Genomic DNA, 17,563 nt, shown 5'->3' with positions numbered 1-17,563 from the left:
GAGGCCCAGAGAAGTGCAGTGACTTGTCCGAAGTCACACAGCTGACAGTTGGCAGAGCCGGGATTTGAACCCATGACCTCTGACTCCCAAGCCCCAGCTCTTTCCATTGAGCCCATGCAGTTCTTTTCTGGGCCACCCCCAGCCATCCCTAAAGGGGATCAAAGCCAGAGAGACAGGCCCTCAACAAGCCTCACTAATAATAATAATGATAGCATTTGTTAAGCGCTTACTATGTGCAAAGCACTGTTCTAAGTGCTGGGGGGGATACAAGGTGATCAGGTTGTCCCACGTGGGGCTCAAAGTCTTCATCCCCATTTGACAGCTGAGGGAACTGAGGCTCAGAGAAGTGAAGTGACTGGCCCAAGGTCACACAGCAGACATGTGGCGGAGCTGGGATTAGAACCCATGAATTCTGACTCGTTGGGTAGGGACCGTCTCTATATGTTGCCAACTTGTACTTCCCAAGCGCTTAGTACAGTGCTCTGCGCACAGTAAGCGCTCAATAAGTACGATTGAATGAATGAATGAATGACTTCCAAGCCCAGGCTCTTTCCACTGAGCCACACTGTGGTCTTCAGGCTACTTGAACCAATCAATCAATCAATCAATCAATCGTATTAATTGAGCGCTTACTGTGTGCAGAGCACTGTACTAAGCGCTTGGGAAGTACAAGTTGGCAACATATAGAGACGGTTCCTACCCAACAGTGGGCTCACAGTCGAAAAGCGATCCGGATCCTGGACCTACCAAGGTGAAGACGACGGGAGAGGTACTGATGGAGGTGCCCCGTTAAAGGGTGGCTACGAGAACCCTCGCAACCTAATGGATCGAGCATGAGCCTTTGGTCCTCTGTCTCAATCAATCAATCAATCAATAAATATGATTGACTAATTGATTGATTGAGACAGAGGACCAAAGGTCCTAATCCTGTCTCTGCCACTTGTTTCCCCCTTCAAAGCCTTATTGAAGGCCCATCTCCTCCAGGAAGCCTTCCCAGACTAAGCCCCACTTTTCCTCATCTCCCACTCCCTTCGGCATTGCCCTAACTTATTCCCTTTGCTCTTCCCCCCTCCCAGCCCCAAGGCACTTATGTACGTATCTGTCATTTATTTATACTGGTGTCTCCCCCTCTAGACTGTGAGCTCGTTGCGGGCAGGAATGTGTCCGTTTATTGTTATATTGTCATAATAATAATAATAATAAATAATGGTATTTGAGAAGCGCTTACTATGTGCCAAGCACTGTTCTAAGCACTGGGGGGATACAAGGTGATCAGGTTGTCCCACGGGGGGCTCACAGTCTTAATCCCCATTTTCCAGATGAGGGAACTGAAGCACAGAGAAGCGAAGTGACTAGCCCAAAGTCACACAGCTGACAAGTGGCGGAGCCAGGATTTGAACCCACGACCTCTGACTCCAAAGCCCGGGCTCTTTTCACTGAGCCACGCTGCTTCTCTGTCCCAAGCGCTTAGTACGGCACTCTGCACGCAGTAAGTGTTCAATAAATATGACCGAATGAACTGGAGTGGGGAGAGACAGGAGACAGGCAGATGGCCGGCAAGGAGATTGACACAGTAGTCAAGGAAAGATATGGTAAATATTTGACTCCGTGAGGTCATACTTTGGATGGAGAGGAAAGGGCAGATTTTCATGATGTTGTGAAGGTACCCCACAGCACCTGTAAATATATTTGTACAGATTTATTACTCTATTTATTTTACTTGTACACATTTATTATTCTATTTATTTTGTTCATGATGTGCATCTAGCTTTACTTCTATTTATTCTGATGACGTGGCACCTGTCCACATGTTTTGTTTTGTGGTCTGTCACCCCCTTTTAGACTGTGAACCCGTTGTTGGGTAGGGGCCGTCTCTATATGTTGCCGACTTGTACTTCCTAAGTGCTTAGTACAGTGCTCTGCGCATAGTAAGTGCTCAATAAGTATGATTGAATGAATGAATCAATCAATCAATCGATCGTATTTATTGAGCACTTACTGTGTGCAGAGCACTGTACTAAGTGATTGGGAAGTACAAATTGGCAACATATAGAGACGGTCCCTACCCAACAGTGGGCTTGCAGTCTAGAAGAGAATGAATGAATGAATGAATGAATGACAGTAAACTAATAATAACAATAATAGCATTTATTAAGCGCATACTATGTGCAAAGCACTGTTCTAAGCGCTGGAGAGATTACAAGGTGATCAGGTTGTCCCATGGAGGGCTCACAGTCTTAATCCCCATTTTACAGATGAGGTAACTGAGGAAGAACTGATTGCGTCCAACCTGATTACCTTGTATAATAATAATGGCATTTATTAAGCGCTTACTATGTGCAAAGCACTGTTCTAAGCACTGGGATCAGGTTGTCCTACAGGGGGCTCACAGTCTTAATCCCCATTTTACAGATGAGGGAACTGAGGCACAGAGAGGTTAAGTGACTTGCCCAAAGTCACACAGCTGACAATTGGCAGAGCCGGGATAGGAACCCATGACCTCTGACTCCAAAGTCCATGCTCTTTCCACTGAGCCACGCTGCTTCTCTACCCCAGCGCCTAGCCCAGAGCAAGCCCTGAACAAATACCGTAACAACAAATAAGATTAAAACTAATAATTAAAAAGAAAATGAAGAGGCAGGTGATGCTTTTGTAAATTAATATGAGAGACGCGGGGGACCATGCGGAAGGGAGCTGTTCCCCACAGCACTTATGTAAATGTCTGTAATTTATTTATTTCTATTAATATCTGCCCCCCCTCCATCTAGACTGTAAACTCGTTGTGGTCAGGGAATGTGTCTATTGTTGCAATGTACTCTCCCAACCGCTTAGTACAGTACTCTGCACACATAAATGTTCAATAAAATATGATTAAATGAATGATAGGGGAGGGCTGAAAATGGCAAGCCCGCTGCAGGCTGATAAAAGCTCAGGCTCATCTTAGAGCAGACCTTCCCTGGAGACCAGAGCTATGGGAAGGACCGGTTGGAGGGGGTAACCTACAGGCCCCTAAGAAGAGGACTGACCCATTCATTCAATCGTATTTATTGAGCTCTTACTGTGTGTAGAACACTGTACTAAGCGCTTGGAAAGTACAAGTGGGCAACATATAGAAACGGTCCTTACCCAACAACGGGCTCACAGTCTAGAGGGGGAGACAGACAATGAAACAAAACAGACAGGTGTCAAAACCATCAGAATAAATAGAATTATAGCTATATGCACATCATCATCATCATCAATCGTATTTATTGAGCACTTACTGTGTGCAGAACACTGTACTAAGCGCTTGGGAAGTACAAGTTGGCAACATATAGAGACAGTCCCTACCCAACAGTGGGCTCACAGTCTAAAAGGGGGAGACAGAGAACAAAACCAAACATACTAACAAAATAAAATAAATAGAATAGATATGTACAAGTAAAATAAATAAATAAATAAATAAATAAATAGAGTAACAAATATGTACAAGCATCTATACATATAAACAGGTGCTGTGGGGAAGGGAAGGAGGTAAGATGGGGGGATGGAGAGGGGGACGAGGGGGAGAGGAAGGAAGGGGCTCAGTCTGGGAAGGCCTCCTGGAGTAGGTGAGCTCTCATCATTAATAAAATAAATAGAGTAATAAGTATGTACAAGTATAGACAAGTGCTGTGGGGAAAGGAAGGGGGTAGAGCAGAGGGAGGAGGAGGGGTGATCAAAAATTAAATAGGATTACATAGACACATCATTAATAAAATAAATAGAATAATAAATGTGTACATACACCAGTGCTGTGGGGAGGGGAAGGGGGAAGGGATGGGGATGGGAGGAGGAGGAGAGGAAAAGGGGGGCTCAGTCTGGGAAGGCCTCCTGGAGGAGGTGAGCTCTCAGTAGGCCAGCTGATGATGTGTAGGCAAAATGGACAAGGCTGCTTCCCTTTAGGAGAGGAAAAAATGAAGCAAGCACAACCAGAGACTATCATAGGGGAAACTAATCACATTTCCTCTTGAGAGGACTGTTCTTCCATCTCCTTTCATTCATTCATTCATTCAATCATATTTATAGACGCTTACTGTGTGCAGAGCACTGTATTAAGCGCTTGGGAAGTACAAGTCGGCAACACGTAGAGATGGTTCCTACCCAACAACGGGCTCACAGTCTAGAAGGGGGAGACGGACAACAAAACAAAACATGTAGACAGGTGCCAAAATTGTCAGAACAAATAGAATTATAGGTATAATGCACATCATTAACAAAATAAATAGAATAGTAAATATGTACAAGTAAAATAGAGTAATAAATCTGTACAAATATAGACAAGTGCTGTGGGGAGGGGATGGAGGTAGGGCGGGGGGGATGGGGAGGAGGAGAGGAAAAAGGGTGGGGGGTTCAGTCTGGGAAGGCCTCCTGGAGGAGGTGAGCTCTCAGTAGGGCTTTGAAGGGAGGAAGAGAGCTAGCTTGGCGGAGGGGCAGAGGGAGGGCATTTCAGGCCCGGGGGATGACGTGGGCCGGGGGTCGATGGCGGGACAGGCGAGAACAAGGCCCAGTGAGGAGGTTAGCGGCGGCAGGGGAGTGGAGGGTGCGGGCTGGGCTGGAGAAGGACAGAAGGGAGGGGAGTTAGGAGGGGGCGAGAGGATGGACGGCCTTGAAGCCCAGAGTGAGGAGAATCCGCTCTTACTTAACCCCACCAGGTTAACCCGACACCCGTGCCCTCCTTCTGGGACCAACGGGGTGGAGGGGGCGGGACGAGAAATCCACAACATATTTTAAAATGGTATTTGTTCTCAGGTGAAGTTGTTTCAGAGGACTCCATCCCCCCATCTTACCTCCTTCCCTTCCCCACAGCACCTGTATATATGTATATATGTTTGTACATATTTATTACTCTATTTATTTATTTATTTATTTTACTTGTACATATCTATTCTATTTATTTTATTTTGTTAGTATGTTTGGTTTTGTTCTCTGTCTCCCCCTTTTAGACTGTGAGCCCACTGTTGGGTAGGGACTGTCTCTATATGTTGCCAATTTGTACTTCCCAAGCGCTTAGTACAGTGCTCTGCACACAGTAAGCACTCAATAAATATGATTGATGATGATGATGATGATGATGACGGTTTCAAGTAGAGGTCCTTGCAGATGGGCAAACTCCAGGGTCAAGGAGAAAGCTTGGCTCAGAAGGTAATCAGCACTGACTGACTGCTCCGTGTCCACATGCTGAGAATTGACCCTGCTCAGTTGTGATCAGTGTCTTCGGTTCCCAGCTCAAAGACCCTCAATCAATCAGTGGTATTTATTGAGCGCTCACTGTGTGCAGAGCACTGTACGAAGTGCTTGAGTCGCCACTAAAGCTACCAATGCTGGGCTAAGAAGGTGGGATCCTCTCAGATGTTTTCCCTTGACCTCCTCTCTGCCGTGTAGTTCCACCAGTGAAAATAGGATTCGCTGTGAGATCATCATCATCATCAATTGTATTTATTGAGCGCTTACTATGTGCAGAGCACTGTACTAAGCGCTTGGGTAGTACAAATTGGCAACATATAGAGACAGTCCCTACCCAACAGTGGGCTCACAGTCTAAAAGGGGGAGACAGAGAACAAAACCAAACATACTAACAAAATAAAATAAATAGAATAGATATGTACAAGTAAAATAAATAGAGTAAAAAATATGTACAAACATATATACATATATACAGGTGCTGTGGGGAAAGGAAGGAGATAAGATGGGGGGGATGGAGGGGGGACGAGGGGGAGAGGAAGGAAGGGGCTCAGTCTGGGAAGGCCTAAGAGACAGTCACTTTGAAACTTGAGCAATCACGTGCAAATGAGCGTGTAGCAAGCATTCAAATCTTCAAATCAGTCAGTGGTGTTTATTGAAGATTGAAAGTCCCGTGTCCCCTCTCAGGGTGGTACCCGGAGAGTTTCCAGTCCTCTACCAGTCACGACTACGGGAGGGAGAGTCAGGCAGAGGCCTGTCCATTCCATTTCTAGCTTGGGCAATGGCTAGCGAGTGGAAGGCAGTCTGCGACAAGTCAAAACTCAACAAGTCAAAACTCACCTGGGCTGGGCAGCAGCAGCGTGGGAGAGAGTCGAGGGTGGAGGCTCATTTACTGTGCGGAAGGAGGCATTGGTAAATTATAATAATAATAATGATGGTTTTTGTTAAGCGCTTACCACGTGCCAAGCACGGTTCTAAGCACTGGGGTCGATACAAAGTAATCAAGCTGTCCCACGTGGGGCTCACAGTCTTAATCCCCATTTTACAGATGAAATAACTGAGGCCTAGAGATGTGAAGTGACTTGCCCAAAGTCACACAGCTGACAAGTGGCGGAGGCGGGATGAGAACCCACGACCTCTGACTCCCAAGCCCGGGCTCTTTCCACTAAGACACGCTGCTTCTCTAAACCGCTTCCGTATTTTTACCAAGAAAACTCGGTCGGATCCGCTACCAGAACGATTGCAGATGAAAGTGGGGCGTTCTGGGAGAGAGATCAATCAATCAATAAATCAATCGTATTTATTGAGCGCTTACTGTGTGCAGAGCACTGGACTAAGCGCTTGGGAAGTACAAGTTGGCAACGTATAGAGATGTGTCTATGGCGTCGCTATGGGTCGGAGATGACTCCGAAGCTGCTGGGGAAGCAGTGTGGCTCAGTGGAAAGAGCCCGGGCTTTGGAGTCAGAGGTCATGGGTTCAAATTCCGGCTCCGCCAATTGTCAGCTGTGCGACTTTGGGCAAGTCACTTCACTTCTCTGGGCCTCACTTCCCTCATCTGTAAAATGGGGATGAAGACTGTGAGCCCCCCGTGGGACAACCTGATCACCTTGTAACCTCCCCAGTGCTTAGAACAGTGCTTTGCACATGGTAAGCGCTTAATAAATGCCATCATTATTATTATGACTCGACAGCATAAGACAACAACAACAAGTCCTGTGTGCATCAGGGACTGTGACCAACCCGATTAGCTTGTATCCACCCCCCAGCGCTTAGAACAGTGCCTGGCACATAGTAAGCACTTAAATACTACAGTTATTATTATTATAATAAGAAGAAGCAAGAAGCAGCGTGACTCAGTGGAAAGAGCCCGGGCATTGGAGTCAGCGGTCATGGGTTCGAATCACGGCTCACCATATGTCTGCTGTGTGACCTTGGGCAAGTCACTTAACTTCTTTGAGCCTCAGTTACCTCATCTGTAAAATGGGGGTGATGACTGTGAGCCCCACGTGGGACAACCTGATCACCTTGCATCCCACCTGGCGCTTAGAACAGTGCTTTGCACATAGTAAGCACTTAACAAATGCCATTATTATTTATTTATTTATTATTATTATTGAGCATTTACTGTGTGCCCAACACTGTACTAAGAACTGGGAGAAGCACCATGGTCTAGTGGAAGGAGCACGGGCCTAGGAGCCAGAGGACCTGGGTTCAAATCCTGGCTCTGCCAATTGTCAGCTGTGTGACTTTGGGCAAGTCACTTAACTTCTCTGTGCCTTAGTTACCTCACCTGTAAACTGGGGATTAAGACCGTGAGCCCCCTGTGGGACAACCTGATCACCTTGTAACCTCCCCAGCGCTTAGAACAGTGCTTGGCACATAGTAAGCACTTAATAAATGCCATCATTATTTATTATTATTCAATGCCGACTCTACCTCTCACCTGCTGTGAGACCTCGGGTAAACCACTTCATTCATTCATTCATTCAGTCGTATTTATTGAGCGCTTACTGCGTGCAGAGCACTGTCCTAAGCGCTTGGGACTTCACTTCTCCATGCCTCAGTTCCCTCGTCTGCAAAATAGTGATTCAATATCTGGTCTCCCTCCTAATTAGGCTGTGCCCCCCTTGTGGGACCTATCTTGTATATACCAACTCAATCAAACAATGGCATTTATTTCTCTATCCTATTTATTTTATTTTGTTAGTATGTTTGGTTTTGTTCTCTGTCTCCCCCTTTTAGACTGTGAGCCCACTGTTGGGTAGGGACTTTCTCTATTTGTGGCCAACCTGTATTTCCCAAGCGCTTAGTACAGTGCTCTGCACACAGTAAGCGCTCAATAAATACGGTTGATGATGATGATGATGATGATTTCTTAATCCACCCCTTTCTCTCCATCCAAACCGCTGCCGCATTAATGCAAGCTCTTATCCTTTCCTGCCTTGATTATTGTATGAGCCTCCTTGCTGACCTCCCTGTTTGCTGTCTCTCCCCACTCCAGTCCTGCTGCTCGAATCGTTTTCCTTCAAAAATGCTCCGATCGTGATTCCCCGCTCCTCAAGAAACTCCAGGGTTTGCCATCCACCTCTGTATCACGCAAAAACTCCTCACCTTTGGCTTTAAAGAACTTAATCGCCTTGCCACGAATACCCCAATTACTATTACTAAGTGCTTCAGAAAGTATAATATGACACAATCTCTGCCTTCAAGGAGCCAGTAGTCTAAAGGGGGAAGTAGACATTAAAATAAAGATAGGGAAAACGGCAGACTATAAGGCTGTTTATGGAAGTGCTGTGGAGCCGGGGTGAGATTCAAAGGCCTTAGGAAGCGCAGACACAAGTGGTTAGGCAATGCATGACTTGCACAATTCCTGTCCTGAAATTTAAGTTAGAGCAACACTCTTACCACTGATAATTTTGTTTTCTTTTTTAATGGTACGATAGGCGCTTACTGTGCTCCAGGCATTGTGTACTAAGCACTGGGGGAGACTCATTCATTCAGTCATTCATTTGTATTTATTGAGCGCTTACTGTGTGCAGAGCAAGTGGTTAGGCAATGCATGACTTTCACAATTCCTGTCCTGAAATTTGTTAGAGCAACACTCCTACCACTGATAATTTTGTTTTCTTTTTTAATGGTACAATAGACGCTTACTGTGTTCCAGGCATTGTGTACTAAGCACTGGGGGAGACTCATTCATTCAGTCATTCAGTCGTATTTATTGAGCGCTTACTGTGTGCAGAGCAAGTGGTTAGGCAATGCATGACTTTCACAATTCCTGTCCTGAAATTTGTTAGAGCAACAATCCTACCACTGATAATTTTGTTTTCTTTTTTAATGGTATGATAGGCACTTACTGTGCTCCAGGCATTGTGTACTAAGCATCATCATCATCATCATCAATCATCTTTATTGAGTGCTTACTATGTGCAGAGCACTGTACTGAGCGCTTGGGAAGTACAAATTGGCAACATATAGAGACAGTTCCTACCCAACAGTGGGCTGGGGGAGACTCATTCATTCATTCATTCAATCGTATTTATTGAGCGCTTTCTGTGTGCAGACACAAGTGGTTAGACAATGCATGACTTGCACAATTCCTGTCCTGAAATTTAAGTTAGAGCAACACTCCTACCGCTGATAATTTTGTTTTCTTTTTTAATGGTATGATAAGCGCTTACTGTGCTCCAGGCATTGTGTTCTAAGCACTGGGGGAGACTCATTCATTCAGTCATTCAATCGTATTTATTGAGCGCTTACTGTGTGCCGAGCACTGTACTAGGCGCTTGAGAAGTACAAGTTGGCAACATATAGAGACAGTTCCTACCCACCAACAGGCTCACAGTCTAGAAGGGGGAGACAGACAACAAAACAAAACATGTGGACAGGTGTCAAGTCATCAGAATAAATAAAAATAAAGCTAGATTCAGGTTTAATAGGTCGACATGACATTCAAGTGACAGAGCCAGGAGCAAAAGGAGGGGGAAAAGGGAGCACATGCACACATTTAGAAATCTATTATTCTATTTATTTTATTTTGTTAGTATGTTTGGTCTTGTTCTCTGTCTCCCCCTTTTAGACTGTGAGCCCACTGTAGGGTAGGGACTGTCTCTATATGTTACCAACTTGTACTTCCCAGGCGCTTAGTACAGTGCTCTGCACACAGTAAGCGCTCAATAAATACGATTGATGATGATGATGATGATGATATATGAGGGCACAGGAAGTTGGAGAGAAAAAGAGTGACCATCATCTCCAGCAGTGGTGTTTGTTGACTGCTTACTATGTGCAGGACACTGTACTAAACACTTGGAATCGTAATGATAATAATAATAATGGTATTTGTTAGGTATTTGTTGGGTCTAGAAGTCTTTTCCCTCCTCCTCCTCCTCCTCCAGACCGCAGCCCTCTTACAATCCCAGCTTCTCCATCAAGCCCTCCCTGTTTAACTTCCAGCTTTCCTAGATCATCATCATCATCAATCGTATTTATTGAGCGCTTACTGTGTGCAGAGCACTGTACTAAGCGCTTGGGAAGTACAGGTTGGCAACATATAGAGACAGTCCCTACCCAACAGTGGGCTCACAGTCTAAAAGGGGGAGATACGGTGTCCCAACAGGTTTAGCGGATAGAGCACAGGCCTGGGAATCAGAAGGATCTGCGTCCTAATCCCGGTTCTTACTCTTATCTGCTGAGTGACCTTGGGCAAGTCACTTCACTTCTCTGTGCCTCTGTTACCTCATCTGTAAAATGGGGATTAAGACTGTGAGCCCCAAGTCATCAGTCATCATCAGTCGTATTTATTGAGCACTTACTATGTGCAGAGCACTGTACTAAGAGCTTGGGAAGTACAAATTGGCAACATATAGAGACAGTCCCTACCCAACAGTGGGCTCACAGTCTAAAAGGAGGAGACAGAGAACAAAACCAAACATACTAACAAAATAAAATAAATAGAATAGATATGGACAAGTAAAATAAATAAATAAATAGAGTAATAAATATGTACAAACATCTATACATATATACAGGTGCTGTGGGGAAGGGAAGGAGGTAAGATGGGGGGGATGAAGGAAGGGGCTCAGTCTGGGAAGGCCTCCTGGAGGAGGTGAGCTCTCAGTAGGGCCTTGAAGGGAAGACACAGACTGTATCCAACCTGATTAACTTTCATTTATTTCTCTATTTATTTATTTTACTTGTACATATCTCTTCTATTTATTTTATTTTGTTAGCATGTTTGGTTTTGTTCTCTGTCTCCCCCTTTTAGACTGTGAGCCCACTGTTGGGTAGGGACTGTCTCTATATGTTGCCAACTTGGACTTCCCAAGCGCTTAGTCCAGTGCTCTGAACACAGTAAGCGCTCAATAAATATGATTGATTGGTTGATTGATCTAGCCCAGTGGTTAGTACAGTGCCTGGCACATAGTAAGCACTTAATTTCCATTTAGAAAAAAAATCAGGTGCCTCTAGTATATACATATGCATTTATATTCAGTACTTGTCTATATTTGATGTTTGGTCAACGGGGCAGTCAATCACCTATTCTGATTGTTCTATTTGTGTTACATATGTTTCTCCATTAATAGTAATAATAATAATAATAATAATAATAATAATAATAATAATAATAATAATAATAGTATTTGTTAAGTGCTTACTATGTATCAAGCACTGTTTTAAGCACTGGGGTAGATACAAAGTAATCAGGTTGTCCCACGTGGGGCTCACTGTCTTCATCCCCATTTTACAGATGAGGGAACTAAGGCACGGAGAAGTTAAGTCACTTACCCAAAGTCACACAGCTGATAAGTGGCGGAGTCAGGATTAGAACCCAGGACCTCCGACTCCCAAGCCCGGGCTCTTGCCACTAGGCCACACCCATTAAAGTGGAAGTAGAAGCAGCGTGGCTCAGTGGAATGGGCCCGGGCTTGGGAGTCAGAGGTCATGGGTTCTAATCCTGTCTCCGCCAATTGTCAGCTGTGTGACTTTGGGCAAGTCACTTCACTTCTCTGGGCCTCAGTTCCCTCATATGTAAAATGGGGATTAAGGCTGTGAGCCCAGTCAATCAATCAATCAATCAATTGTATTTATTGAGCGCTTACTGTGTGCAGAGCACTGGACTAAGCGCTTGGGAAGTACAAATTGGCAACATATAGAGACAGTCCCCACCCAACAGTGGGCTCACAGTCTAGAAGGGGGAGACAGAACAAAACAAAACATATTAACAAAACAAAATAAATAGAATAGATATGTACAAGTAAAATAGAGTAATAAATATGTACAAACATTCATTCATTCATTCAATGGTATTTATTGAGCGCTTACTGTGTGCAGAGCACTGGACTAAGCACTTGGGAAGTACAAGTTGGCAACATACACAGACGGTCCCTACCCAACAAAGGGTTCACAGTCTAGAATATATATATATGTATATATATAGAATATATATATGTAGAATATATGTATGTGTATACAGAGAAGCAGCGTGGCTCAGTGGAAAGAGCCTGGGCTTTGGAGTCAGAGGTCATGGGTTCAAATCCCCACTCCACCATTTGTCAGCTGTGTGACCTTGGGCAAGTCACTTAACTTCTCTGTGCCTCAGTTCCCTCTTGAGGAAAACGGGGATTAAGACTGTGAGCCCCCCCATGGGACAACCTGATCACCTTGTAACCTCCCCAGTTCTTAGAACAGTGCTTTGCACATAGTAAGTGCTTAATAAATGCCATTATTATTATTATTATTATATGGGGCTACCTTGATTACCTTGTATCCCCCCAGCGCTTAGCACAATGCTTGGCACATAGTAAGCACTTAACAAATATCAACATTATTATTATTATTATTATTATTATTATTAGGCTCCTGGTGGGCAGAGAACACGTCTCGTGCTTCTCAGCAGTAGTTTCCCAAGTGCTTAGTACAGTGCATTGCATCCAGTGGGTGCTCAATAAATACCTTTAAAGCTTTATTGCTACTATTACTACTACTACCACCACCACCACTACTACCAGGCATGCAGTCTGGACGCTCGTAACCATCAGGGTAGTAATAAAATCGGATCTCCTCCGAGAAGACTTCCCTGACTAACCTTTCATTCGCCCTCACTACTGACCTTCCCTTCCGTGTCAAATCTGCGCTTGGGTCTGTACCCCCTAATAATAATAATGATGGCATTTATTAAGCGCTTACTATGTGCAAATTTTAGACTGTGAGCCCACTGTTGGGTAGGGACTGTCTCTATATGTTGCCAATTTGTACTTCCCAAGCGCTTAGTACAGTGCTCTGCACATAGTAAGCGCTCAATAAATACGATTGATGATGATTGATGATGCAAAGCCCTGTTCTAAGCCCTAAGGACTTCGATATCCACCCCACCCCCACGAGACTCATGTACATATTTTTTGATGGCATTTGTTAAGCACTTACTATGCGCCAGCTACTGTACTAAACACTGGGATAGATACAAGCTAATCGGGTTGGACGTAGTCTGCGTCCTGGTAGTAATCCCCATTTTACAGATGAGACAACTGAGGCACGGAGAAGTTCATTCATTCATTCAAACATATTCATTGAGGGCTTACTGCGTGCAGAGCACTGTACTAAGCGCTTGGAAAGCATAATTCGGCAACAGGGACAAAGCCTACCCAACAATGGGCTCACAGTCTAGAAGGGGGAGACAGGCGACAAAACAGAACAAGTAGACAGGTGTCAATATCATCAAAATAAATAAATAGAATTATAGATATATCCACATTATTAATAAAATAAATAGAATAGTGAATAAATAAATAGAAGAATAAATATGCATATATAAACACAAGTGGGGCAGGGAGGGGGAGTAGAGCAGAGAGAGGGAGTCGGGGGGATGAGGAGGGAAGGAGGAACACAGGAAAAGGGGGGCTCAGTTTGGGAAGGCCTCCTGGAGGAGGTAAGCTTTCAGAAATTAGATCATCATCAATCGTATTTATTGAGCGCTTACTATGTGCGGAGCACTGTACTAAGCGCTTGGGAAGTACAAATTGGCAACATATAGAGACAGTCCCTACCCAGCAGTGGGCTCACAGTCTAAAAGGGGGAGACAGAGAACAAAACCAAACATACAAAAAAAAAAAAAACAAAATAAAATATTAGATGGCTTGCCCAATGTCATACAGCAGACACATGGCAGGGCCAGGATTAGAACCCAGTTCCTTCTGACTCCCGGGCCCGTGCTCTTTCCATTAATAATAATAATAATAATAATAATGGTGGCATTTATTAAGCGCTTACTATGTGCCAAGCACTGTTCTAAGCACTGGGGAGGTTACAAGGTGATCAGGTTGTCCCACGTGCAGCTTACAGTCTTAGTCCTCATTTGGGCCACATTGCTTCTCTTATTCATTCATTCATTTAATTGTATTTATTGAGCGCTTACTGTGTGCAGAGCACTGTTCTAAGCGCTTGGGAAGTACAAGTTGGCAACATATAGATACATATCCTTATACTTTGCTGCTTCCCTATTTGCAACATATTTTGATGTCCATCTCCTCTGGATATCTCGGGGGATTAATAGTTCTTGTTAGGCATTTACTATGTGCCTGGCACTGTTCTAAGCACCGGGGTAGATACAAGATAATCAGGTTATATGCAGTCCCCATCCCACGTAAGGCTCACAATCTACACCAGAGGGAAGATAATTTAATCTCCATTATACAGATGAGGTAACTGAGGAACTGAGAAGTGAAGTGATTTGCCCAAGGTCACCCAGCTGACAAGTTCCAGGGCTTAGAACAGTGCTCCAGCGCTTAGAACAGTGCTTTGCACATAGTAAGCGCTTAACAAATACCATCATTAAATTAAGTGGCGGAGCTGGGATTTGAACCCATGACCTTTGACTCCCAAGCCCAGGCTCTTTCCACTCTTTCCGCGTCGCTTCTCAACTGTCGACCCCAACTCTATCGTAGTGTAATAAAAATAATAATAATAATGGCATTTATCAAGCACTTACTATGTGCAAAGCACTGTTCTAAATGTTGGGGAAGTTACATGGTGATCGGGTTGTCCCACGGGGGGCTTGCAGTCTTCATCCCCATTTGACAGATGAGGGAACTGAGGCCCGGAGAAGTGAAGTGACTTGCCCAAAGTCACCCAGCTGACAATCGGTGGATCTGGGATTTGAACCCATGACCTCTGACTCCATAGCCCGGGCTCTTTCCACTGAGCCACGCTGCTTCTCATTCAATCGTATTTATTGAGTGCTTACTGTGTGCAGAGCACTGTATTATGCAGCGTGACTCGATGGAAAGAGTACGGGCTTTGGAGTCAAAGGTTTCCCGGCTCTACCACTTGTCAGCTGTGTGGCTTTGGGCAAATCACTTCACTTTTTAGACTGTGAGCCCACTATTAGACTGTGAGCCCACTGTTGGGTAGGGACTGTCTCTATATGTTGCCAACTTGTACTTCCCAAGCGCTTAGTACAGTGCTCTGCACACAGTAAGCGCTCAATAAATACGATTGAATGAATGAATGAATGAGTCTCCCCCAGTGCTTAGTACACAATGCCTGGAACACAGTAAGCGCTTATCATACCATTAAAAAGGAAAACAAAATTATCAGTGGTAGGAGTGTTGCTCTAAGCTTAAATTTCAGGACAGGAATTGTGAAGGTCATGCATTGCCTAACCACTTGCTCTGCACACAGTAAGCGCTCAATAAATACGATTGAATGAATGAATGAATGAATGAATGAGTCTCCCCCAGTGTCTCTGTACACAAAGTCAGTGTGCCCCAGTGTCTCTGTACACAAAGCGCTCAACAAATACGATTGATTGATTCTCTGGGCCTGCACATAGTAAGCGCTCAATAAATACGATTGATGATGATGATGATGGGCCTCTGTTACTTCATCTGGAAAATGGGGATGAAGACCGTGAGCCCCCCGTGGGACTACCTGATCACCTTGTAGCCTCCCCAGCGCTTAGAACGGTGCTGTGCACATAGTAAGCGCTTAATAAATGCCGTTATTATTGTTATTATTGGAAAGTACAATTTGGCAACTGAGACTCCTGGAAGTTTTTTTTGGTTGCGTGTAGGACACAAAGTGACCATTAGATGGCAGCGGAGATTAAGGAAAGAGACCAGCCCACAACCAGACTTTTTTTATAAAACCTCTTAAGCGCTTACTTACTCTGTGCCATTGTATTTATTGAGCGCTTATTCATTCATTCATTCATGCATGCATGCATGCATTCATTCATTCATTCAATCGTATTTATTGAGCGCTTACTGTGTGCAGAGCACTGGACTAAGAGCTTGGGAAGTCCAAGTTGGCAACATAGTGTGGCTTACCATGTGCCATTGTATTTATTGAGTGCTTATTCATTCATTCATTCATTCATTCATTCAATCGTATTTACTGAGCGCTTACTGTGTGCAGAGCACTGGACTAAGCGCTTGGGAAGTCCAAGTTGGCAACATCGCGTGGCTTACTATGTGCCAGTGTATTTATTGAGCGCTTATTCATTCATTCATTCATTCAATCAATCGTATTTATTGAGCGCTTACTGTGTGCAGAGCACTGGATTACGCGCTTGGGAAGCACAAGTCGGCAACATAGCGTGGCTTACTATGTGCCATTGTATTTATTGAGCACTTATTCATTCATTCATTCATTCATTCAACCGTATTTACTGAGCACTTACTGTGTGCAGAGCACTGGACTAAGCGCTTGGGAAGTCCAAGTTGGCAACATCGCGTGGCTTACTATGTGCCAGTGTATTTATTGAGCGCTTACTCATTCATTCATTCATTCATTCATTCAATCAATCGTATTTATTGAGCGCTTACTGTGTGCAGAGCACTGGACTAAGCGCTTGGGAAGTCCAAGTTGGCGACATAGCGTGGCTTACTATGTGCCATTGTATTTATTGAGCGCTTATTCATTCATTCATTCAATCGTATTTACTGAGCGCTTACTGTGTGCAGAGCATTGTACTAAGCTCTTGGGAGGTCCAAGTTGGCAACATAGCGTGTCTTACTATGTGCCATTGTATTTATTGAGTGCTTATTCATTCACTCATTCATTCAATCAATCGTATTTATTGAGCGCTTACTGTGTGCAGAGCACTGGACGAAGTGCTTGGGAAGTCCAAGTTGGCAACATAGCGTGGTTTACTATGTGCCATTGTATTTACTGAGTGCTCATTCATTCATTCATTCATTCAATCGTATCTATTGAGCGCTTACTGTGTGCAGAGCACTGGACTAAGCGCTTGGGAAGTCCAAGTTGGCAACATAGCTGGGCTTACCATGTGCCATTGTATTTATTGAGCACTTATTCATTCATTCATTCATTCGTATTTATCGAGTGCTTACTGTGTGCAGACCACTGGACTAAGTGCTTGGGAAGTCCAAGTTGGCAACATAGCGTGGCTTACTATGTGCCATTGTATTTATTGAGCGCTTATTCATTCATTCATTTACTCATTCAATTGTATTTATTGAGCGCTTACTGTGTGCAGAGCACTGGACTAAGTGCTTGGGAAGTACAAGTCGGCAACATATAGGGATCCCGGATTCATTCAAGAAACTTAACTAGTCTAGGTTTAGAACATCAATCAGTGAGTGCTAATTCATTCATTCATTCATTCAATCAATCGTATTTATTGAGCGTTTACTGTGTGCAGAGCACTGGACTAAGCGCTTGGGAAGTACAGGTCGGCAACATAGAGAGATCCAGGATTCATTTAAGAAACTTAACTAGTCTAGGTGTAGAACATCAGTCAGTGAGTGCTAATTCATTCATTCATTCAATCAATCGTATTTATTGAGCACTTACTGTGTGCAGAGCACTGGACTAAGCGCTTTGGAAGTACAAGTCGGCA

The 17,563-nt window shown here is 44.2% G+C and overlaps 1 non-coding gene across 1 annotated transcript; it reads left to right on the top strand.

The window, feature by feature from the left end:
- Positions 1 to 5,879: 5,879 nt before the first annotated feature.
- LOC119935020 lies at positions 5,880 to 6,017 on the top strand. Its single transcript, XR_005453063.1, has one exon. It is a non-coding gene; the product is annotated as a small nucleolar RNA SNORA7 (small nucleolar RNA).
- Positions 6,018 to 17,563: the final 11,546 nt, after the last annotated feature.

The sequence above is a fragment of the Tachyglossus aculeatus genome, chromosome 1 (genome assembly GCF_015852505.1).
Source record: "Tachyglossus aculeatus isolate mTacAcu1 chromosome 1, mTacAcu1.pri, whole genome shotgun sequence".
NCBI classification, from domain to species: domain Eukaryota; kingdom Metazoa; phylum Chordata; class Mammalia; order Monotremata; family Tachyglossidae; genus Tachyglossus; species Tachyglossus aculeatus.
This window is presented reverse-complemented; position numbering and strand designations above follow the sequence as displayed.